At 41.9% G+C, this 24,218-nt stretch overlaps 1 protein-coding gene across 2 annotated transcripts in view; it reads left to right on the forward strand.

Moving 5' to 3' along the window:
• The window catches only part of MGMT (O-6-methylguanine-DNA methyltransferase), a 303,685-nt gene that overhangs the window by 18,430 nt on the left and 261,037 nt on the right, over window positions 1–24,218 (forward strand). The window lies entirely within an intron of this gene.

A 24,218-nucleotide genomic window follows, 5' to 3' on the forward strand; every position in this document is an offset into this window, starting at 1 on the left:
TACAGCATCTGAAAATTTTTGAACATTGACATGCTGCTCAAAGCTGATGCTCAAAGGAAATGCTTATTGGAGCATTTTGGATTTTTGGATTAGGGATGCTCAAACTGTAAGTATTTGCAAATATTCCCAAGTCCAGAAAAATCTAAAACCTGAAGCACTTCTGGTTCCCAGAATTTCAGGCTACTCATCCCGTACTTTATTTCGTTTTAGCTGTTACATGTGGTTCTTGCTGCTCTGTCATGGCTAGAAGTGGGATCCCCACCAAGTTATTAGTGGACTCATAAAAATAAAAGAGAGGCCTGCTGGGCTGTTACCAGACTGAGATTGCTCAGATTACACAAAGCCCTCTGGCCCTGACCCCAGACTTTTTACCGGCCTGAAGTGGGTGAAAAGCTTCACTGACTGCTTTCTAGGCATGTTTAAGCCTGCTTATTCTGGCCCTCACAGAATAAGAATTCAAAGAACAATAATTTTCAAGAAGACTTAATTTAAGTTCATCTACCTTATTAGACTTGATATAGATAGATAGCCTTTTTAATTTTTTTTCTCATGGAAACAGAGTTGAAGAAAACTAATTTACCTTCTAAATTTAGGCACAGTTTACCAAGTCAAGGTGTGGTTCTGTTCTGCTCTGTTCTCTTCTCTTCTCTTCTCTTTTTTTTGCGGGGGGAGTAGACAGAGTCTTGCTCTGTTGCTCAGGCTGGAGTGCGATGGCATGATCTTGGCTCACTGTGACCTCTGTCTCCTGGGTTTAAGCAATTCTCCTGCCTTAGCCTCCCAAGTAGCTGGGATTACAGGTGCCCATCACCACGCCTGGCTAATTTTTTGCATTTTTGGTAGAGATGGGGTTTTGCCACATTGGCCAGGCTATTCTTGAACTCTTGACCACAGGTGATCCACCCGCCTCAGCCTCCCGAAGTGCTGGGATTACAGGTGTGAGCCACTGTGCCCAGCCAGTTATTGTATTTTCTGTATGCTTTTTGGTCGTTCAGCTCATACTCAGTCTTTCCCTGTACTGTTTGAGAAATTCACAGGTGAATCCCAGATCACAGGTGTTTGGTGAAATTGGTATAAACCTTAACTGACTTTCTGTTAAGAAACATAAAAAAATTTATTTGTATTTCTACTCCAAAGAAGGACTGTTCAAACTTTATATGGAGGGGACCCAAGATTGGGAAGGCAGAGGAAACAAAGGGCATCTTTGATTCAGATTATTTTTCTCTTGTCATCATTGCAGGCTTAAGTGTGTGTCATCACTAGAAATGTATTCTGCTGATGTCTGTCATTTCAGCATTTTCATGTTGTCAAAAATGAGACCAGACAGAAGAGTGTATTCTTTCCTGCTGGAACTCTCACAACACTGTCATTAATGCCTCTGGCAGTCAGGACTTTAATCAGTTAAATGTAATAGTGGTGATAACGTTAAAGCCTTGTATGGCAGTCTACCCGGGCAGCCTAGAGAGCCCTGTGCAACTCTGCATTTGAAAAATCAATCAACTAGGGCTGTCTTTTGTCCTGGGCTACTTGGGTAGCTGGTATGAACCACCCAGCACTAGCTTCCTACTGGTTGAGATGACACTTTTCCTGCAGCCATGCCCACTCTTGACAAAGAATAATTAGGTGCCCTGCATAAGTGTATGGGGACCTGCAGGTGGCTTGGATGGTTTGCCCTGCTCTCATGGGGGTCCACATGAGCATACAGAATGGAAGAAGTCATGATGGTTGCAGTGGTTCCTCAGAGGAACAGTGAGTTTTTCAAGTAGGACTCTGATTATCTGTAAAGGCCAAACTTGTTCCAGTGACATCACATCTCTGGGGTTGCTAGGAAGTAAAGGAGAAAATGGGTTCACTTGCACAGTTTTGGATTACATGTAAGTTTTAAAGAATAGGAATGTGTGTGTGTATGTATAATATATACACTATATTATCATTACCAAAAATGATGCCTGCTGTAGACTTTTGGTAGAAAGGAAATTTCCTTCTCTTCTAGTTGTCTGAATTTTGTTTTCCTTTTTTTTGCTTCCCTCCAGAAGGGAATCAAAAAATTGTATATATGTATTATATAATATATATATTATATATTACAATATATTATATATAATATAATATACAATATATTATATATTATATATATTATATATATGTACACATATATATATACACACACTATATATAAAATGCCTGTTCATATCCTTTCTGTCTGTATTTCTGTTGGGATTTCTTTTTCTTATTGATTTATAGGATTATTTTATATAGTCTGGATTCTAATCCTTTGTCAGGTATATTGGCTGCAATTTTCTTCTCCCAGTTTGTGGCCTGCGTTTTCATTTTCTTTATACACTGCTAACCATGTAGGTGTATGTATGTATATATTCTCCTGATTGTGGGTTATATTTCTCTGCTTCTTATGTGTGTATTTTAAGTTGGATCCTAGACATTGAGAGACTGTGTGTGTGTATATATATATATACCATATAGGGGTGTGTGTGTGTGTATATATATATATATATACACACACACACACATAGGTGTATATATACACAGGTATATATAGACACACACACATAGGTATACACACACACACACACGCACACACACACACATACATACATACATATACGTATATGGTTACTGGTGGGAAGCCAAGCTGTTTCTCACTGTCAGATGGTTAAGTTTTGAAATTTTCTCTCATTCTACTCAAGGGTAGAATGATTGGAGTGTCAGTGTTCAATGCTACAGGACAATAACTTTTGTAAAAATGGTTAAAGCAGATTAGACCCCAGTCAGTTAATCCACCTCCTCACCAAAACTTGGAGTTATCATGCTACTAACACTGCTAACCTACTGGGTAAAAATCCTGTCTCATCGTGATCTTAATTAGCACTTCTGACTGAGAGCAACCTTCAGCATCTTTTCATGTTGCCATTCATCAGGCCTCTTTTGCGAAATGCCTGTTCATACCCTTTCTGCCTATATTTCTGTTGGATTTTCTTTTTGTTATTAACTTATAGGATTATCTTATATAGTCTGAATTCTAATCCTTTGTCTGTTATATGTGCTGCAATTGTCTTCTCCCAATTTGTGGCCATGTTTTCATTCTCATTATAGTGCCTTTTGATGGACAGGAGTTTCTAATTTTAATATAGTTGCATGTAATTGAATTTATGATTCTTTTCCTTTATAGTTTGCACATTTTGTGTCTCGTTTCAAAGTGCTTCCTTATCCCCAGTCATAACAATTCCACTATTTTCCTATGAAAGTATCAGTTTTCCTTTTCATATACAAGTCTGCAGCTCATTTGGAATTAACTTCTGCTGTGGTATGGAGTGGAAGTTCAGTTCTTTTTTAATATGAATAATCAGTGGCTCCAGCCCCATGTATTGAGTAACCCCACCTTTCTCCAGGGCTCTGCAGCGGCTTCACTGCAAATATATGACAAACATGTGACATGCGGATATAGAGCAAGAGAGACACTGCAGAGCCCTAGAGAAATGAGGAGAGACACAGTAAATGGTGCTGGAGCCGCTGACTATTCTAAGTGGACGCATGCCTTTTTCTGGGCTCTCCTGTTCCATTGATCTTTCTGTCTTTCTGTACTAACACCACAATGCATTAATTACTATAGCTTTAGGCTAACTTTTAAAATTGATGAGTCAGCCAGGCACAGTGGCTCATGCCTGTAATCCCAGCACTTTGGGAGACTGAGGTGGGCAGATCATGAGTTCAGGAGTTTGAGACCAGTCTAGCCAACATAGTGAAACCCTATCTTTACTAAAAATACAAAAAATTAGCTGGGTGTGGTGGTGTGCGCCTGTAATCCCAGTTACTTGGGAGGCTGAGGCAGGGGAATCGCATGAACTCGGGAAGCAGAGGTTGTAGTGAGCTGAGATAGCGCCATTGCACTCCAGCCTGGGTGACAGTGCAGGACTCTGTCTCAAAAAAAAAAAAAAAAAAAAATTGGTGAGTAAATCCTCATATCTTGATTTTCCATTTTCCTCTTCAGGAGTTTCTTGATTCTTTTGGGGCCTTTGCTCATCCATTCGCATTTCACAATAAGCTTGTCACATTCTTAGACTAACCTGTTTGGTATTTTGATTGACGTCCTTGGGTCTGTAGACTAATGTGGGGAGAATAAGATCTTTAGGATATGAATCTGCCTCTTCAGGAATATGCGCTCTTGCACTCTCTTTCTCTCTTGGATTTCCTTAATGTCTCTCAAATTTTAATAAGTTTTTTCATAAACAGCTTGTGCACCTTTTGAAATACTCCCCATGTCCTTATTTTTTGTTGTTGCCATTCATATTATAAATGGTATCTTTTTCTAGGATTAGATTTGTCTTTATGACTGATATGCGGAAATGCTATTAATTTTCATGTCTTCATCTTATATTTAATTTACTTTCTAATTTTTTAAAATGAATATACCACGTATATATTCTTTGTTTTTTCTACATAGACAGAGTTTTGCTTCTTCTACTCTGTAAACCATTTCTTTCTTTTACTTGTCATATTGCACTAGGATCTCCAGTTCCGTTTTAAGTCAATGTGGGGATAATACACTCATCTTGTTGCTTATTTTAAAGGGAAAACTGCTAACTCTTCATTATCAAAAATGATGCTTGCTATAGACTTTTGGTAGAAAGAAGTTTCCTTCTCTTCTGGTTATCTGAATTTTGTTTTCTTTTTTTTCTCTTTTCTTATTTTGCTTCCCTCCAGGAGGGAAACAAAAAATTGTCAGAAACTATTTCAGAGCTAAAGAAAACTTCTTAATCTCCTTCTCCTCTACTGTTCCTTGAAAACTTTTAAAAAATTACGAACAGGCTTCAAATTTTATTAAGTGATTTTTCTGCATCTATTTAACTGTTTATGTGGTTCCCATCCCCATATCTGTTAGTGTGGATCATGACTTCTAGGGAATTATTAATGTTAAGCTATCTTTGCATTCCTGGGATGAACATTACTTGGCCACTAAGAATCATCCTTTAAACACCTGCTCTAGACCAGGCTTATTAATTTATTGCTTTTAACTTTAGCCAAACTAGTGGTTTAATTGTTTTTAAGGTTATTTATTCTTTATTGTTATTGTTATAAGATTATTCTTTTTTAAAAACTGGTTAGGTTAATTATATGAAGCTATATTTTTGCACAGTCTATCTTTTTCTACCCTTTAGCTTTCAGCCTTTGTTCTTATATTTACAATATGTGTAAAGTAATATAGTTTTAAAAATATCCAGTTTGGTAGTCTTTATTTTTTAATTATGTAGTCCAGTCACATTAAAATAATTATAGTTGAGCTTACTTTTACCATTTTGCTATCTGTCTTCTATTTGTCCCATCTTTATTTGTTCCTGTATTTCTAATTTATTTTGCTTTCTTTATGATTAATAGTTTTTAAATCCATTTTTCTCCCCTTTCTGTTTATACAGATTTGTATGTTTCATTTAGTGATTAGCCTAGAGATTATAATGTACACCCTGGACTTACTATAGTTCACCTAAATTGCTACTTTGCCACTTCCTGAATAGTAAAATACTTTACAAAATGTTAGTCATTTCCCTTTCTCCCAGATTGGATGCTGTTGTATTTTAATTATATATACACATTTAAAATGCAGTAGTCACTTTTGTCATTGTTTAAACATTTGGTGTTTGTGTCACCGTGCCCCATGCTTGCCCTCCAGTGCTCTCCATTGGTTCTCCATCATCATGCCTTCGTCTGGGCTGACTTCTGCTTGAAGGACTTGTTTGTTTACTTAGTTTTTAATGCTAGTCAACTGGCAGTGAATTGGTCCATTTTTAAACACTAATAGTTATTGATTGTTGAGTTAGCAATTCTTTACCTTATAAAATATGACATTCCATCGTCTTCTGGTTTCTGAAGTTTGCTGAAAAGTCAGCTGTCAGTCTTATTGTTGCACTTTTGAAGATAATGCAAATGTTTTTACTCTGGCTGCTTTTAAGATTTTTTCTTTGGTTTGAAGCTAATTGTGTTATGGTTCGTTGAGGTTTTCTTCATATTTATTCTGCTTAGGGTTTGCTGAACTTCTTGAATTTCTGGATTGCTCTCTGTCATCTATTGGCAAATTCTTGACCCTGATCCCTTCAAATATTGCTCTGCCTCATCCAATCTGTCCTTTCCTCTGGGAGTTGAATTATAGGTAGGTTAGTCCTTTTGACTGTCCCTCGGATCTCTATTCTTGTTTTCTTTCCATTCCTTTCCCCTTTCTTGACCACAGTTTGGATATTTTCTGCTGAGCTCTCTGGCAGATCACGGACCTTGTTTTCTGATGTGTCCAGTCTGTTACTAAACCCATCCAATGAATCCTGAATTACAAATTTTGTATTTTTCAGTTCTAGAATGCCCATTTTGTACTTTAATATACATTTTAACTCTATATTTAAAATTCTTCTCTTTCCCACTTATGTTGTCTGTCTTTTCCTCTTATTATTAAGTGTCTCCATCGTAATTATTTTACACTTCTTATCTGCTAGCACCAGTGTTGTGGACATCTATTCCTCTGCTTGTATTTTCTTCTTTTTTCCCTTCTCTTTATTATTATTAAATACATGTTTTTGCCTTTTGCATGCTTTTAAAATTGTGAGTGTTTGCTGGACTTGTGCATAAAGGACTGTAAAACCTCTGGATTGTCGTGTTTTTCATCAAAGCAAAAGCTCTCTTTGCCCTTGGTTAGGCATATGGAGTGAGGGGTGAAGGACCTTGGTTTCATGAGGGATTGATCTGGGTCAGGGCTGGCCTGTTATTTTACTAACACTCAGTCCCTAGTTGGACCTTCCCTTTGAGCGTGGTCTTTTGATTGGAAGCCCATGGTCTCTTTCTCCTCAGCCTGTAAATGCTTTGGGAGATCCCTTGGTTCTCCCCTTAGAAGGTTTTGAGCTGAGCTCTTTAGCTTCCCACATCCCCTGTTTCAAAGTCTCCTAAATGTCCTGATGGGACATGTGACTATGTGTGAAGCAGGCCCTTCTCTCTCTGTCTTTCCACCTACCTTTCCTCCCACCCCAGTCTCGTAAGTGCCGTTAGATTAAGGGATAGTGTGCTTTTCCTTTTAGGAGCTCTCACTTGACCCAGCCCTCTAGGCTCATGAACGCAGCCCCATAGGATAGCAAATTGATTGCACTTTTGGGGTTCTGATTCTCATCTTTCATGCCATCCCCAATGGGCCACCCAGAGCTTCCCTGGTTTCCCTTCCCAGGTGGAGTGGCTTTGTGTGGACTGCCACGGTGCTCCCCATCTGCACCCAGGATCAGCGAGTGTTTCTGGGCAGCAAAGGGCAGTCTCCACTGTACAGTCCCAGTCCCCCTAGTCCTGGTTGCTTCCACAGCTCTATAACATTTTAAAAGACGAGTTTTGTAATTTTTCTGACTTTTTCCAGTTCCTGTGGGAACATTGGGCTGCCTCCATTAGTTCGTTTTGCTTGGAAATGAAAGTCCATTCTGAGCACTTGCTTGAAATCTTGATTGAAATCTTTGATTTCTGCTTTCTCCTTCGTCATGCTTTCTCCTGTCATCTATCTTCCTTTGCCCACACATTTCATAAATGCTTATTTCGTATTCTACACAGGTTGCTTTAAATATCTGCAATCCTGTGGGTGGAGTGTGGGCTTTGTGGTTTTCATCTTTCTGTGATTTCTTGTAACTCTTATGATGACACGGGACCTTGTTTGATGACTTGGTTGATTATTAATTTATATGGGCTGAGCCTGATCTGTTTGACTCCTGAGTGCCTAAATTAGGGATGCTTTTCCCTAAGGGTGGGTGTTTGGGTTTCTATTGCCTGGAACCAGGGGGTCTCAAGGCAGCACCACTCAGATCTAGGACTTTCTAAAGCTTCTCACTCAATCAGGGCCCTCGGGTTGTCAGGGAGGCCCCAGTGGAGCGTCTGGAGGTCATGGGGTGTGCACCTTCTCTGCTGATGCTGACCACTTTCCCTCTGCTTCCTCCAGCCCTGGCTTACTCTCCTTTTTCCAAGTGCCCCGATTCTCTTTGGATTGCCCCTGCTTACTAGAGAGGCCATTCAGGAAACTTTGAAACATTGCCATTTATTCAATATCTAGTGCATCATAGTCCCTTAATCCAAAACAACTGGTTTGGTTTTTGCATAAAGCTACCAGAAGATAAATATAGATAAAAATCTTGAAGATTTAGAAAAAGTAATATTAAAATAGATCCTTAGATAGGTTCTTATCAACATCTGCAAGTGTTCATCCCAATATGGATTCCATCAGTTAGAGGGGTTTTAAGAGGGGTCACTGTGCACCAGGCCCAGTGTGGGATCTGGGGGAGGTTGTCAAAGTTGTCTTCTAATCCAGAACAACTTGCTCACTAATATTTATATTTCTGCCTTCAATCTGGGAAGCAGCCCTTTTCAGAAAGGTTTGCTGCAATACTCTCTAGGGGACAAAGCTGAGTGAAACTCTAGAGGCTTGTCTTATACGCATAGACATCACGTGCACACTTACACCCCAGTCATTTCCGCATGTGGGATCATCACAGTTGTGTGTTTGACCTTGTAAGTGCTTAGCCATATATTGAACTCTTTAATATCATTTTCAGAGACGGCATAGTGTCCTACTGTGAAGATGTAACCTTCTTCCATTGTTAGGAATTTAGGGCAATTTCATATCTGAGACTCTGTCTTAAAGAATTAATTAAAATTTTGTGCACAAAGATGTTTAATATAGTGTTTTGAGAAGTCAAAACACAGGGAAGACTTCTTGTGTCTTACATTGAGAAATTCTTAACCAGCCTCTTAGTTTCCTGAATTCAGGACTGTGTTGTGTAATTTTGAAGCCCCAATAGTGATATGGTCATTTTTTTCATATCTTCATTCAAAAAACCTCAGTCACCTGGGGAGTGGGTGGGGTGTGTGCTGGACCCTGACCTTGAACTGTCCAGACAAGTTCCTAACCACGTGGAGCTCAAGCTTCCCTGGGGCTTACCTGAATGACCTGCTCAGTGGCCAGCCACTTGCTGCGTGTCAGCTGGTGAACTCTGGGTTCCTGGCTTATCAGAGACTTCAAGTCCTCATTACCTTCTGGGTCTCAGTTTCCCTAATATGTGCAATGACAGGATTGGCCAGGGCTTTCCAACAGAAGTTTTTGCAATGATGGAAATGTTCTGTGTCTCTGCTGCCCAATATGGTAGCCACTAGTCACATTGGCTGCTGGGCACTTGAAATTGACTCCTGTGGCTTAGAAACTGAATTTTAAATTTTATTACATTCCAATTAATTTAAATTTAAATAAGCCACATGTGGCTAACAGCTGTGTGTGGACACTGCCAGTCTAGATGGATATGATGCTTGTTTAATGGTCTTAAGGGGTCTTTAGAGTCTATTCTAATCCTGACATCTGGTTTTCTTTGCTTGTTTGTATTTATTTGTTCCTTTATTTTTACCACGACTGCTCTGAGTACCAGAAACTCCTTTTCGGGATGTCACAGATCACAAACTTCCTTCTCTGTGCTGTGTCAATAGGGACGTCACCCCTGTGGGGAAAGGTATTTGCCTGAACAAGACACTAAAAAGATAAAATAGGCTGAAGCGGAGAAGAATAAAAGATTGTGCTGGCATGAGCTAGTTTTGCAAAACCCATTTAAATAAACTCAGGATATTACCGACCCCATGCACACATTCTTTCCTTGACTCTGCAGTGTTCCGTTAAACCAGATTGTGAATTTTTTTCAGGATTAACAATTTACATTTATGGTTCTATTTTCTTTTATAAGTAACTGCTATTTGTAAATGAGACTAATTATTTGAATTCGTGGTACAAATAACGTAATTTAGAGTTACAGAGCTCTTGACCCTCTGGGTCTAAGCGAAATAAACGTAGTACCTAATGCTGGAATAGAGCAAGAGTTTTCTTTGAATCTCAAAATGTCTGCATTGTGAAACTGGGTTAAGTTATTTTAGAAACTATAAATAGTCACTTGGTAATTAGGTGTTTGGTTTTATTTGTTCTAATGGAGTGCTTATTACAGTCGGTGCATTTTTACCCCACGGATCAGAAGCTTTTATAGGCCAAGTGATGAGAGACCGTCTTCTGCATTTCATTTGCTGATTGTGACTCGTCACTGATGATCGATGGACTGCTGAACTTTTTAATTCCTGTTTGCTTGTAGAGAAAGAAAATTCTCATCTCTTTTGATAGGTCCTACTCCAAAATTCTGCAGCCGTTTTGTACAGTCATAACCTTACACGATATCGCACAAAGGCAGAGAAACGATTGCATGGACATGCCTTCCTGTCAAATGTGTACGGAATCTGGCCCGTCCTAGGCTTATCTCTTTCCACCAGGATTCTTCTTCCCGTTTTTCTCAGCAGAGCTTCTTCACGTAGTTCACATGACATCAGAACTTCATCAGGATGTAAGTTCCTGCAGAAATAGGCCTGTGTCTGGTCAGTAAACAGAGAATGTAATGACATTCCCAGAGCATTCACAGGCCAGAGTCTGGTGTCCTCCCCAGCGTCCAGCAGGCTGCGGATGGATGGCATGCAGCTGACAAGACTGATACTGCATTAGACATTCCTGGAGGTCCCTGCGGCTGGGGACTGGCACTCGCAGGCCTCCCCCTGCACACAGCTGTCTTTGGAGAGCACAGAGCAATGGGAGGCGGTTTTGTTTTACTATTTGCCATTTAGAGTCTCACTTTTAATTTATCCTCACCCTTTAAGAAATAATTGGTAATTTATTTCTTAGAGATCAAGTGTTGCTACAAGCTGAAAACTGTTTTATAAATATTTCAGGAAACTTGAATGCCTGGAATTTTCATCGTCACGTTTAAGTCTTCCTCCAAAAGGGGATGGACTTCGTTCCATCCCCCTCCAAAAGCTGGTCCGATTCTTGCCTGGGTGTTGTATGCTATTTGCCTTTTCCATAGGCTCCAATAACAATAGGTACATCTTAAAATTGATGAAAGTTTAATGAATGGCTAGTAAGCAGAGAGACTACTTTTATAACAAGATTAATACCTTGGCTCAGGGGACATAACATTTTAGTAAAATCAAAATTTGTATAGTTATCCTAGCGGTGCTTGCAACCTCTGGCTTCCTTATAAAAATGTCTAAATAAAATACTGGCAGCCGTCTCTAGCCATTATTTCCATCTGCTCTAGGTGGCCTGACCCGGAACCCACTCAGGGTGGTGCACTCTGGGCCGGGGTCTCTGGGATTTCTGTCGCATCAGCTTTTGCAGCCGTGGAATGGGGATGGGGCACTGAGGCTAGCTGTCCCATGCTCTAGAGGTTCCTGGGAAAAAATACAGAGAGAAATAACTCACAAGGGAGCCAGCATTTGGTGTTGTTTTAAATAAATTCATTCATCATCTATACCTTTTCCCCTTTTAATTACTACACTTTAAAAGGGATGTTGGTATATATTTATTTTTGTTTTGTTAATTTTTTTCTTTTTTAAAAAATTAATTGTAGAGATGGGGTCTCTCTACATTGCACAGGCTCGCCTTGAACTCCTGGCCTCAAGTGATCCTCCTACCTCAGCCTCCCAAAGTGCTGGGATTACAGGCATGACCCACTGTGCCTGGCCAATTTTTTTTCCCCCTTTTTGGCAAGGGAAGACTATCAGGGTAGAAGTTCTGAAGCAAGTACTCTGAATGGTTTCTGATTTTAATAGGGGGAGCATCATTTCCTGATCTAATTTATAATGTGATATAAAGCTGCTGGCCAGCTGACACTAATCTTAATTTATGATCTATTTAACCTTTATATTTCCTAGCCACAGCTCGTACCACTCCCCCGTCTCTGCACCAGCATGTTTCAGAGGCAGGCAAGCAGTGTCAGTTCTGGATCCTGGAGGCAAGGGGAGGGTTTTCACGGAGGGGCAGTGCACAGCACTGTGCCTCCGCGGTCAGCTGGTCCGGCACTGCAGTCAGCAGCAAGGGCGTGGTGAGGGCCCTGCAGATTCTTCACGCTGTCCTGGTCCTCTCTCCTGTTTCTGAATGGCAGGACTTTGGGGTCAGATTAGACCCTGCATGTACACAGATGACAATGGAATGGCTTTTTGGGGGGACTTTTTGTTTTGAGATAAATTTTAGACTTGCTGAAAAGTTGCACAAATAGCACAAAGTTTCTGTATGCAGCCACCATCTGGTTTCTGCCAGCACTAACACCTCACACTTACCACAACCAGGGCGCTAACACGGGTGCACTACTGTAAGCCTTGCCATCTCTCCTTTGTCTCCTCTAGCGCAATGGTCTGAATTTATGTTTCCTCCAAATTCCTGTGTTGAAACTCTACCCCCATGGTGATGGCATTTGGAGGTGGGGCCTTTGGGCAATGACTAGGTCAGGCCGGAGCCCTCAGAATGGGATTAGTGTGCCTGTAAAAGAGGACTGAGGGAGCTCACTGTCCTCTTCCACCATGTGAGGAAGCAGTGAGAAGGTGCTCTCTGTGAACCAGGAAGAGGGCCCTGATCAGACACGGGCTCTGGCGGCACCTTGATCTTGGACTTCACAGCCTCCAGAATGTGCGAGATGAATTTCTGTTGTTTACAAAGCACCCAGTCTAAGGTATTTTATTCCAGCAACCAGAAGGAACTAAGACGTCTAACTTGTGACAGTTCCTCTTGCCTTGTTTTTTGTGACCCTGGACCCTTTCGAAGAATACTGGTCAGGTATTTTGTAGGATGCCTCTCGTTTGGGTTTGCTAATGTTGTCTCACAGAGAGACAGAGGTTACGTGTTTTTGGTAAGAAGGCTCAGAAGTGATGTGCCCCCTTGGGGCATCCTGTCCTGGGGACATATGTCTGTCAGTTACTGTGATGTTAGCTTGGTCACTGGGTATGGTGAATCTCTTGTGCATTTCCTCTTGGTAATTGAAGTTTTCCCATTGGTAATTAATACCTTGGGGGAGATATTTTGAGACCATTTTGGTTCTGCTCAGGCTTTCACCCACTCATCTTAGTGACCGTGGGTGTGTCTTGCCTGTGGCAGTTATTACTGTACTGTTTCCCTAATGCTTGTATTTCCCTCCTTCCCTTTTCATTTATCAATGGGAACTGTTCTGTAAGGAAAGCTGTCTTCTCTTTCCCTTTTATTTATTAGTCATTGAATTATTCACATCAGCGTAGACCCATGGATATTTATTTTAATTTCTGGGGTGTAGTCCAGTGCTGTCTTTACTTAATTTTGTTACTCAGATAGCCCCCACTTTGGCTTTTGGGAAACTCTTGGGTTTGGCTCCTATGTCTTTTGGACCTGCCCATCATTTTTCTAGTGCTTTCCTACTTTCTGGGATCATAGTATGATCCAGGTGTATCTTGTGTTTTCCCTGCCCTAGCCCTGGATTCAGTCACTTCTCCAAGGAGCCTCTCTTCCTTTTAGCTGGAGGATGATGTTTAGCAGCCAAGATCTGGGTGCTGAGTGTGTTCGCTGCTGCTGAGGCACTGCTCTTCCTGCCCTTCTCAGTAGGGGGAGCTAGGGGCTGTATGTGTGTCTACTGACGCGTGCATCTGCATTTATTTCTGTGTCTGCTGTCTGCATGCATGTTAAAAACTACAAATTCATCTGATGCCTCTAACTTGAATTCATCACAGCAGGTTTTATTCTAATCTCTGCCTTTCCTCTTTGTAGCTGCCTTCTCCAACATTGAGAAACCTGGCACTCTTTATCTGCAACATGTTTGCTTATATGGTGGCTTCCTTTAAAAAGAATCTGGTAAAACCTGTGTCATTGTGTTTCAGCCACTAGATGCAGATGAGGCTTAGTAGGAAAAGCCCTACTTGTGAAGAACAGTATTTCCTATGCTTGCTTGGTGGAAAAAGTCACAGAATTTTCTACAGAATTCTTCTGTAAACATGGTTAGGAATATAGGGTTGACATTTGGACTCAAATAGGAAATGAAATCCTTTTGTTTCATTACTTATTTCATTACTCAGCTTTCACCTTGACTCTTGGAAAACTGATGGCATGTTTCCAAATGGATATGCCAGCTAATTAGCTTATTTCTCAAATATCCATGTTGCATGTGGAAAACAAATAAAAATAAAGTGAGGAAGACCCTCTACTGTTGTTATGTGAAGAATAACAATTACCTTTAATAGCATTTTCTGCTAATTTAGAGATTTTTCTTTTTCTTACACTTATTTTATTTTCTAACTCCTATAATTTGTGTAATTCGTATCTTATACCTACATCTGATTCATTATGATTCTTAATTCTCTTTGTTGTAAACAGAAATATTGAAAATTCATTCGATGAACCTAAAACCCTTTAAAAGGTCTGGTTAAATTTTAACATTAAGGGTGATACAGTATTCATGCTATAGAACACAGACAGAAGTCTTATGAAGTGTTGGAGACTTTAATGGATACTGTACCATGTAGAATCTGATCATGAGACTCCTGCTTTATCACGTTTTTACTCGAATTGGGTTTCCTGGTGACAAAAGACTGTGAAGTAGCTGACGGAAATACATCCTTATGTCAGTTTTCATCTGATGACTGAAAATTGTTGGATATATGCATGAAATAATTAGGTCTTATTTTTGGAAGAGAGAGAATATAACCAACTGAAAAATAATTTGGAGTTAATTGTCCTGAAAATTCACCTATTGTATATTAATAGGTTAGGTGTTTCCTAATTCTTTCTTTCTTAAGCATATCTTCCTTTTCCTTACACTCTTTTTGACACAAACTTTTGAATATGGACTCACATTATAAATCTTGGGATTGGGAAGGCCATAAAGATTGGATTTTTAAAAACTTCTCCAACAATGTAGAGGAATACCAGTGTTGCATTTGTTCAGAAAGTCCTCATTGGCGCTGATTTGGGCACCGCCTGGTTTCCTACCATAGAAGCGTGCGCTGTGGTGGGGTGAACTGGGCGGGGATTCACACCAGCCTGGGCCTTGGGCCATGGGGGGCTGCCTCCCAGGGCTGCTTCAGCCGACAGGAGGGTGCGGTGGTGAAGCGGCAGGGCTCTGGGGATTGGAATCTCCACGCTTGACTTTAGGCTTCTACTGCTCACTCGAAATGGGACCTGAGGCAAATTATTCACCTTCAGTGTGCTGGGTTCCTCACCTGTGATACATGGATTATAGTATCATCTCCATGGGTTATTGTAAGGATTGATTTTATTAATATTTCAAATGTTAATGTTATTATTTATGTATTTTGAGATAGAGTCTGGCTCTGTTGCCCAGGCTGGAGTGCAGTGGTGCGATCTCAGCTCACTGTAACCTCCACCTCCTGAGCAATCCTCGCACCTCAGCCTCCTGAGTATCTGGGATTACAGGTACCCACCACCACACCTTCCTGATTTTTGTATGTTTTTGTAGAGACAGTGCTTCACCATGTTGCCCAGACTGGTCTTAAACTTCTGAGCTCAAACTATCCGCCCGCCTTAGCCTCCCACAGTGCTGGGATTACAGACATGAGCCACTGCATGCAGCCCAAATGTTAAGTGTATGACATAAAATTCAGGGTTACTTTGCCTAAATAGTTCAGTGTCTCTGATTAATGTGATTTCTGTTTCACTGACAGCTTTCATGTAAATTTAAAACTGGATAGAATTATAGAGCTTCAGAGTTGTACAGACTTGTAGAGGTAAAGTAAAGCCAAAACATTGAGCTCAGTGACGGGGTCAGTCACTTCCTGGTATCGGAGTCCACCGACAGGCTCTGGCAACTCTTGCATCAAAATCCTTTGCACCCAGGTCCTTTCTTGCTCTTAGCTGGTAGCAGCTGTCCTGGGCAGAGTTCCCTCAGTGAACCTAGAAACGGCAGTGGCTGGAGGTGAGAGGTGTCCATGTACTCACTCGCTCAAAGTTGCCCCCTCTTCCCTCTCTGGGCTTGGGCCCTGATACCTCTCAGAGCTACCCTGCCTCCTGCGGGGGTGGGGGAGGATGCCTTTATTATCTCTAGGCCAAAGGTTGGACCTCCACATATGTCCATGATGAGGGACAGCAAGTCCCCTTTCAAGACCGAGAAAGTATTTAACTCCTTGGAAAATTGAGGGTTTATTTTGCAGTGGTTTGGAAAATGTGCTGAGGGTGGCTGTAGAGTTAACTAAATAGAATGTTTCAGAGTCACAGAGATTTGTAATTGGTGGGCTTGGTTTGTTTTTATAGTGCTTACTCCTTTTTATCTGCCTTGTGGATTTATGCATTTATTGATAAGTCAGTCATTTACCTCCCCATTCTTTGGTTTTCATGTTTCTGTTTATCATCAAGATAAGCAACTGTGGGTTTTCTTCCATTGAAGCACCTGCCGCAGGTGATGATTTTAATGGCATGACTGCCATGGTCACCACGACCATTCCGAGGACTCTAAACATGTTTCTTGTCCAACAGTACTTTAATTTGAAAGGAAGCCTGAATTGAGCAGCATTCGTGTCTATGGTAGACCAGGGAGGCAGGGCTCACCTCTGTTTTCAGGTCCCCTTTGCTGGATGTGGAGGAGGACTGCCCCGTTCCACTCCTTCAAGGGTGGCTTGGTCATGGACTTGGTTTGGCTAATGAGCATGGGCTGGAGTGGCATGTGGTGCTTCTTGGTAGATATGTGTGCACACCAGCTCGTGGTTCTCCTCCCCATGTGATACTGGGACAGCTGTGGGACGGGATGGGCGCAGCCTGTGGCATCAAGCTTGCGTGAATCAAGGCCGCTGCTGGGGCTAGCCCAGACCCGTAGTGGGTTTGGTGGTGGTTGTTACTACAGAGCGTCCCAGCCATCCTGACTAGTACAGCGTGGAGTGTGTCTATGTCCTGGAGCTTGGGGAGAGTCCTGGCTGAAGTCCAGGCTTTGAAGAATGTTGACTTGACCTGGAATACCCACCTGTCCCTGGAGTGCTGTGTCCTTAGGCTAGTTCCATAACCTCCCTGTCTGCTTCTTCATCTACACACCATTTGATCTTCCTTAGGTTTGCTGTGAGGAGTAAATGAGATAACGCATGTAAAGCACCTGGCCCGGTGCCAGGCATATTTAGTTAATATGTTGCGTTTCTACCCAGCTAGACCTTTTAGTAGTCCATTGGCATCAGGTCACCTACAAAAAGGTACAGAAGCTGCCTTTCTCTGTGGTATTTACTTTTTGATAAAAAAAGGAAATAAATGATCACATAATTGTTTTATTTTGCCTTAAAAAATGAGTAAAAAAAATGTGGCTCACATATGCCAGAGGTGTGATATGTGAGTCGTCTCTCCCTGAGGAAGGCTGCAGCTGAGGTTGAGGGTGAATTTTTTCCCCTGCATGAAGAGGGGCGACTGGGGATGGGGCCACCTCCCTTCCTAAATTTCCGTGCTCCCTGTTGGTGTAATTAACTTAGGGGAAACCACACGTGGGGATTCAGGGGCTTCTCCCTTTATTCTTTTCCTTAAAATCAAGTTACATTTTTTTTTGAGCAATAAACTTTAAAACAAAATGAGGAATAGAAAACAAGATGTCGAGACAAACAAGCCTTAGCAAGGCAGCTGTTAAAAGCAGCCGGACCCAAACAGAGCATAAAAATGCATGTAGTCCAGAGAAGCACTTTTTCTTTTTACGGCTCTACCCCGTATTTCATTTATATTTAAAACTGAGTTGACGAATATGAATACAGATATTTAGAGTTATTGTAAAGTCGTATTTGTTTATGTGCGTGGTTCAGTTTCCAGGCCATATCTTACAGTTTAAAAGGGAGAGCAGTTAATGGTTTCGCCCACACTGCTTGGATTTTTTTTTTTTTTTATTATCCTCCAGCTCCTATTCTTCAGGTGTGCAGCTATTTTAGTATTATGAAGAATGATGGATGATGCAGGAAAGTTTCTTTGGAAGCACTTCTGATATTGTGCAATGCACTTGGGGGTCAGCTACACTTGACTGATGCATGATTTATCCGATGTCCCTGCCACTTCCCGAGATAAAGCTGCTGCTTTATCAAAAATGCCAGCAACTGTGATTTAGAATTTATAAACCTCCGTTTTCAAATAATTGTTCTGATTACTTTCTGCCTTGGCAATAAAATGATAAAGGTAATTGCACACAAATGTGAGATAGCACCAAAATACAATAAAATTAACCTGAATTAGCTTGACTTGTCGATGAGAAGTATTTATGAAATGTGGTGTTGCAATAAGGGAGGGAGAGTGATATTATGGCTGGAAGGTGAGTTATTGCTTTAATGTAATACTCTTTGAAATTTAAAAAAGAGACTGTTTCTGTTGAGGGTGATTGTGCTTTTGAAATTAAGTTGAAGTGATTCTTATAATTGGCAACGAGAATGCATTTTGAAGGTAATATCTTTTATTGTGTTATGCCTACTTGCATCACCTTTTATTTAGCTGTTTCTGGCTTCAGCTTTTCTAATACTCAGGTAGAAGCAGACTTGGAATTCTGTCGGATCCAGGGGCTGAAATGTTGTATTCTCTTTGTAGCAGTTCCCCCGGTCTTAATGTTACAGACTTTTTCCTCCTACATTTGATTAAATTGTTTAGATATCAAAGGTTAAATATTATAGCTAGTTAATTTTTTTTTAAGTTTAAGGGAGGTTTTAGAAATGTGTTTTGTTTCCCTGTCTTTGTGTGCACTGGGAACATCTCATTGTAGCCTGATGGTTTCAACAGTATCAGATCGGGGTTCCCTGTCTGATACCCATAGTTCATAATCTGCCTTGTACATTCCTGAAATGAAATTCCTGGATAATATCCATCTACATGTACTATTTAAATGAAACACTTTAGGAGCAGTAATTTATAATAAAATAACATGCCTTCAGAACAGGAATGCCTGGGCAGGACTCTGCTAGCAGACATAAGGTGGCAATCAGGTGTATGTACCTGGAACGCAGCAGCCGCAAATGGAGATTGAGACAGTTTTGTTTATTGGACATTCATCATCTGGTCAACGTTGACATTGGTGATATAATTTTTCCAAAATGGTGGACAGCTTTTGTAAAGTTTCAAAGAAAATGAAGTTCACCTTTCCATTGAGTTACAGGATAGTTGTGTTCTTAGAAAACTTTGTGTAGAGAAAAACTGTGCAGAAAATTTTGTGTTTGCAGTAAATGGAATTCTAGTTTAGGGTCTTATGAATTTTAGATTTGAATGTGTTGCAGGACATGTGAAAGTGACACAGGTTGCAGGACGACACTGTTGTTTGGGATGGGAGAACATTCTACATTCTTGATTCCCCCCTTTTAAATGTCGATAGCTCCCACAACCATTGTGACAACTAAAAAGTGCCTTCAGATTCTCAATAACCCCCTCTTGAGAAGGACTAGAGAGGATGCCCTCCAGAACATCCTCCCCTGGCCAGATTGTGATTAGATCAGGAGCTTCCCAGCACCCTCCTGCTCAGAGAGCCTGTGCCACCTCACATGCCACCATGGGAAGCCTGCGATTTTGGTTCCCACTGTTGCCTGGGAATCCATTTCCAAATGAGTGGGGAGAGAGATGTCATCAAAGCTGAGAGTCCTTGGTAATTGATTGTACTGTAGTGCCCTCCACCACCTTTAGGACCTGATTTTGTCTAGCCTAGGTTTGTGTGAATGTGGTAGGGTTTTTTTTTCTGACTTGGTAATAAAGTTTGTAGTATTAGTGACTTGTAGGATATCTAACAAAGATGAAGTTTTGGAAACTAAGGCCAATTTTGGAAAGTGTCATAGACTTAAAATTGCAGCGTGTGTGTTTCCCCCTGTTGACTTTGGGAGTACAGCACTGGTATGCTGTTTTTCCAAGGAGAATGAAGTATTGGGAAAGAATTGCTCAGGAAAAATATAACTAGTGGGATTTTTTCCAGAAATAATAAATGGAATTGAGAAAATTGAAGTGAAACAAGATTCTGTGGTAGATAAATATCTCTTTTAGTCCCCCAGCCCTGCTTTTATTTTCTAGTCTATTGATAAACTGTATATTATTACCATAGCCTGCTTTGACTCTTGGTTTGTAAAAATGAAAGTATAATATAGGCTTTATGATTAGGCTAGTGTGAAGTTACATGTTAAAATAGGGGACTGACAACATATCAAATACCTGTGTATTTTAATATTATGTGATAAATATGTAAAGTAAAAACTGAGATTCCATTTTTTCCAACATTTTGACTTAAGGCTGAATTTTAGGGGTCATTAAATTATCATGGAGCTCAGATAGATACACGGTGGTTCTTTGTCTTACTCTGGGTGTGAGCAAGCTGGTCTTTTCCTTCTTCAAAAATGGTTGAATTACTTTCTGTCTGCATCTGATACATCCAGTATCTCAAGTCTTTGCTTGTTTATTGTACATTCATCATCTGGTCAGCATGGATATTGGTGACATAATTTTCCTAAGATGGTAGACAGCTTTTGTAAAGTTTCAAAGGAAATTAAAGTTCAAGAACAAGCTAATAAAGTTTTTTGGCTTGTTCTTGCTCATGGTGTCTTATTTCCATGTTTTCCTGTTTCTTTGATTATACTGGGCATCATATTTGAGAGATTTCTCATTATTCAAGAGAGCAGTGTGAAGCCTGAGGGGTTGTGCTTGTCCCTGGGGTAGTTTGATCCCTTCGGTCAGGTGCTGAGCACACAAACAGGCTTTGTGAATTGCTCAGATGGCCGCGAGCTGAGACCTGCAGAGTGGTCTCTCATCCGCAGTTGCTATTTTTTTTTTTTTTTTGCAGTATTTCCTCACTAGGCCAGTGGTTTTCAACTGGGGGCAGTTTTGTCCCTCAGGGGAACTTTGTCATGGTAGACATTTGTGGTTGTTACAACTGAGGGAGTGCTGCTGGCATCCAGTGGGTGGAGGCCAGGGATGCCAGTGAACATCCCACAACACATGGGCTAGCCCCACAACAAAGAGGAATTCTCTCTCCTGCAATGTCGGTACTGTCATGGTTGAGACAGTTCATTGGTCTCTGTAGAACTTGTTTAAAGCCCACCTGGTCCCTGGCCCCACCTCAGATTTCCCTGCCTACCCTCGGTTCATCCGTGGCATCCCATCCTCTTGGGCAGGATTCTCTTGGTGCCATCTTGGACCCCTTCTTCTGTTGTGTCTTTCCCATCACCCCACGGCAAAAGAGTTTTCCATTTCTGTGGGTTTTCCAAGCATCCCACACCTCCCCTTGCAGCCACATACTTAGGGCTGGTGAAGTAGCCGTTCAGTCATCTCACTGGCTCCAGATTGTTCTCCAGGCATCCAGGGGGCATTTATGCTCATGCCCAGCGCTGGTGGCTGCCTCGCTGCTATTGTAGATGTCCAAGTCCTGAGCCCTCGGACTGCTTTCAAAGCCCCAGCTGCCCTACCCTGTCCTCCCATCTCTCCTTCCTGTAATCCGCTCTATCCAAAAGAGTCGACTTGCCATTTGTACAACTCCATACTTCACATTTTTCTTTTCTCTGCCTTTGCACACACTGTTTTTTCAATGTACATAGTACAAATACCTTCTTAATCTACCCCCTTTAAACTCCTAACCATTGTTCAAAACTCCTCCTCCTATGAAACTTTTCTTAGTCCTTGGATTTGGATGTTGTCATCTTCAGGGCATCTTCTCTGGGTTTCTTTGAGATCAACACAATATAGTCAGGGCTGTGGGCCCTGAGCCCATGCTGAATAGGATCCCAGTCTTCACTCTGCCACTTAGGGGCCATGTGTCCATCACCAGGTTACTTGAGATCCCCAAACCTCAGTTTCCCTGTGTCTAAAGTGGGGGTTCCAGTGCTATGTTATGATGCTTTGCCGGGCTACAGTGGAGAGCTAGGTGAAAATGTTCCTGCGAAGACCAGTTCCTGTGAGGACCGGGTGAAACAGGACTGGTCTAGTGTTGATAGGTCTCTGTGAGCCATCAGGCAGGTGACGTTGGAGCCAGCCTCTCCAGGGTGGTGTGCGTGGTGCTGCAGCCTCTGCATTTATCCCACGTCCTTGGGTTTGGCTTCCAGACAGATGTGAATCTCCCCTCTGGAGCATGTAGATGGAGGACAAGGCCTCTGGGGCAGGGGTGGCCTGGAGACATAGCAGTGGTCTTGTCTGGTGGCACACAGACATTTCCCAGTTTGGTGCGGGCCGCCTGGTGCACAGCCGTCCTACAGCATCAGAACAGGCTGTGGAGGCAGGGCCAGGCTCACCTGGGAGCAATGGCCCTGCTGGAGGAGATCTGGTTTTCAGTCCCTGTCCACAGAGGGTCCTCCTGATCTGGGGACCAGGGGTACCCCAGGAGTGAGCTCTGCGGTATGTAGGAAGTCCTAGTTCCGGTGCTGGGGGAGGAACGTCCTGAGAGTGGGCCGGAGATGGGGATTTATGAGCTGAGCTGTGGGAAGCAGGCTTGCAGAGCCTCTGGTGAGTGGGCCAAAATGACAAATGGATTCTGTGCAACTTTTTATTGTCCAGCCTCACACTGTATTTCTTCGCGCACTGCTGTGTTTGCCAGGGTTTTGATTGTATTAGTTACTTGTGAGATGGAGAAACCTTTCCATCTCCCAAAATAAATATGGATCTGCTTTCAAAATGTTTTAGCTGTTAAACTTCAGCAGCTAGCAAACAAGCCAAAAGCTTTTGTTCTCATTCCACCACAGGTTTGTAGAGTTTGAATCCCAGATAAAACATGTACAAAGCCACTGGATTCTGGATGGGATACTAAGTCCTTTGCAGGGAGGTGACGCCCTTTGTTCTGTGACATTTTTGTTTTTGAGGAATCTCCCATTTCCTTCTCTCACCAAGTTAGTTTTCTGTCTTGGGTGGGGCTCCCTAATTCTTAGGGACCTCTGGTACAGCCCAGTAGCAGTTCTCAGCCTGTGGGTCCTAGCCCATAGGTAGACAGATGCTGTGGGGCAGGGCCAGCCCTGTTGTGGAGTAAAAAGCCCTTTTGCAGGTGGTTCTGATGGCCACACCCCTCCAGCCCACCTGGAAGCCGCCATAGAGATAGCTTTCACATACCTGATGATACGTGGCAGGTCCTAGAAGGTATGGGTGAAGGTGGTGTGTACCAGGGGTTGGCAGGGGAAGGAGGAAGAGAGGAGTCGTAGGGCTGGAAAAGGAGAAAAAAGTTGATCTTCACCTAAAACAGTGTGTTTGTCAGTTGAGAAAACTGGTTTTACACTTAGAAGTTAAAGGTGGAGTATATCGAGGTAAATGGGTGCTGACCTCTCTGGTATTCAACAGATTTAATTTTTCTTTCTTTTTTTTTTTGTTTTTTTGTTTTTTTTGAGATGGAGTTTTGCTCTTGTTGCCCAGGCTGGAGGGCAGTGGTGCAATCTCGGCTCACCGCAACCTCTGCCTCCCGGGTTCAAGTGATTCTCCTGCCTCAGCCTCCCAAGTGGCTGGGATTATAGGCGCCTGCCACATGCCCGGCTGACTTTTTGTATTTTTAGTAGAGACGGGGTTTTCACCATGTTGGCCAGGCTGGTCTCGAGCTCCTGATCGCAGGTGATCCGCCCATCTCGGCCTCCCAAAATGCTGGGATTACAGGCATGAGCCACCAGGCCTGGCCAGATTTAGTTAATTTGGAAAACCCCATTAAATAGACAGCTCAGATCAGATTGCTTACTTGATTGAAAAAAAGGCAAAGGTAATATTTTCTGTCATGAAGAAGGTTTGTGGATATTGCTAATTACTTATTTGAAAGAAATAATAAAGTGAAATTCAGTAAAATCAAATAACTTGGCAGTTATTTGAAGGAAGCGGCTCTTTTCTGCTGGGCTGTGACTTTGAGGAGCAGTTGCGTCATTTCCAGGTGAAGCCAAGAGCCCTTGCCATCACCTGACTCCACCAGGGTTCTCTGTGTGTTTTCCTTTTGGGTTGAAATTTTCCCTTTTAGCTGCATGAGATGTTTATTATTGCTACTCAGAAGTGCCTGGAATCTATATTGCTTTAAGGTGTGGGATGAAGTTTCCTTTCATGATGGTTTAATTTTTATTGCGTTCGCATAGAGCGTTGCCGCCGTTCACAGGATGCCCATGAGAGTCCCGCCCCTTGAGACGACATGCAGGATTGCACCTTCCACGCCCAGCACACACCAGGCCCTGCACACGGTTCCTGTGTGCATTAGTGTGGTTGGGCTCCTTCTCCGTGTGTGTGTGCCTGGCACATTCGGATTTCCTTGTGTCCTTGTGCGATTGCTATAGAAAAAGGTGTGTTTTATCAAGTGGAAAATAGCTTACAGTAATGGTAGTTAATTATTTTGGGGTTCCAAGTTGTTTAGAATTGATAGAATTCCTAAATCTTGAGCTAAAATTCTACTCTAGGATGACTAAGAAAGACATGCTGTGTTTACGTGTATTTTCCAGTTTAACCAGAGGTGACTTTA

This window comes from Gorilla gorilla, chromosome 8 (assembly GCF_029281585.2).
Source record: "Gorilla gorilla gorilla isolate KB3781 chromosome 8, NHGRI_mGorGor1-v2.1_pri, whole genome shotgun sequence".
Lineage (NCBI taxonomy): Eukaryota > Metazoa > Chordata > Mammalia > Primates > Hominidae > Gorilla > Gorilla gorilla.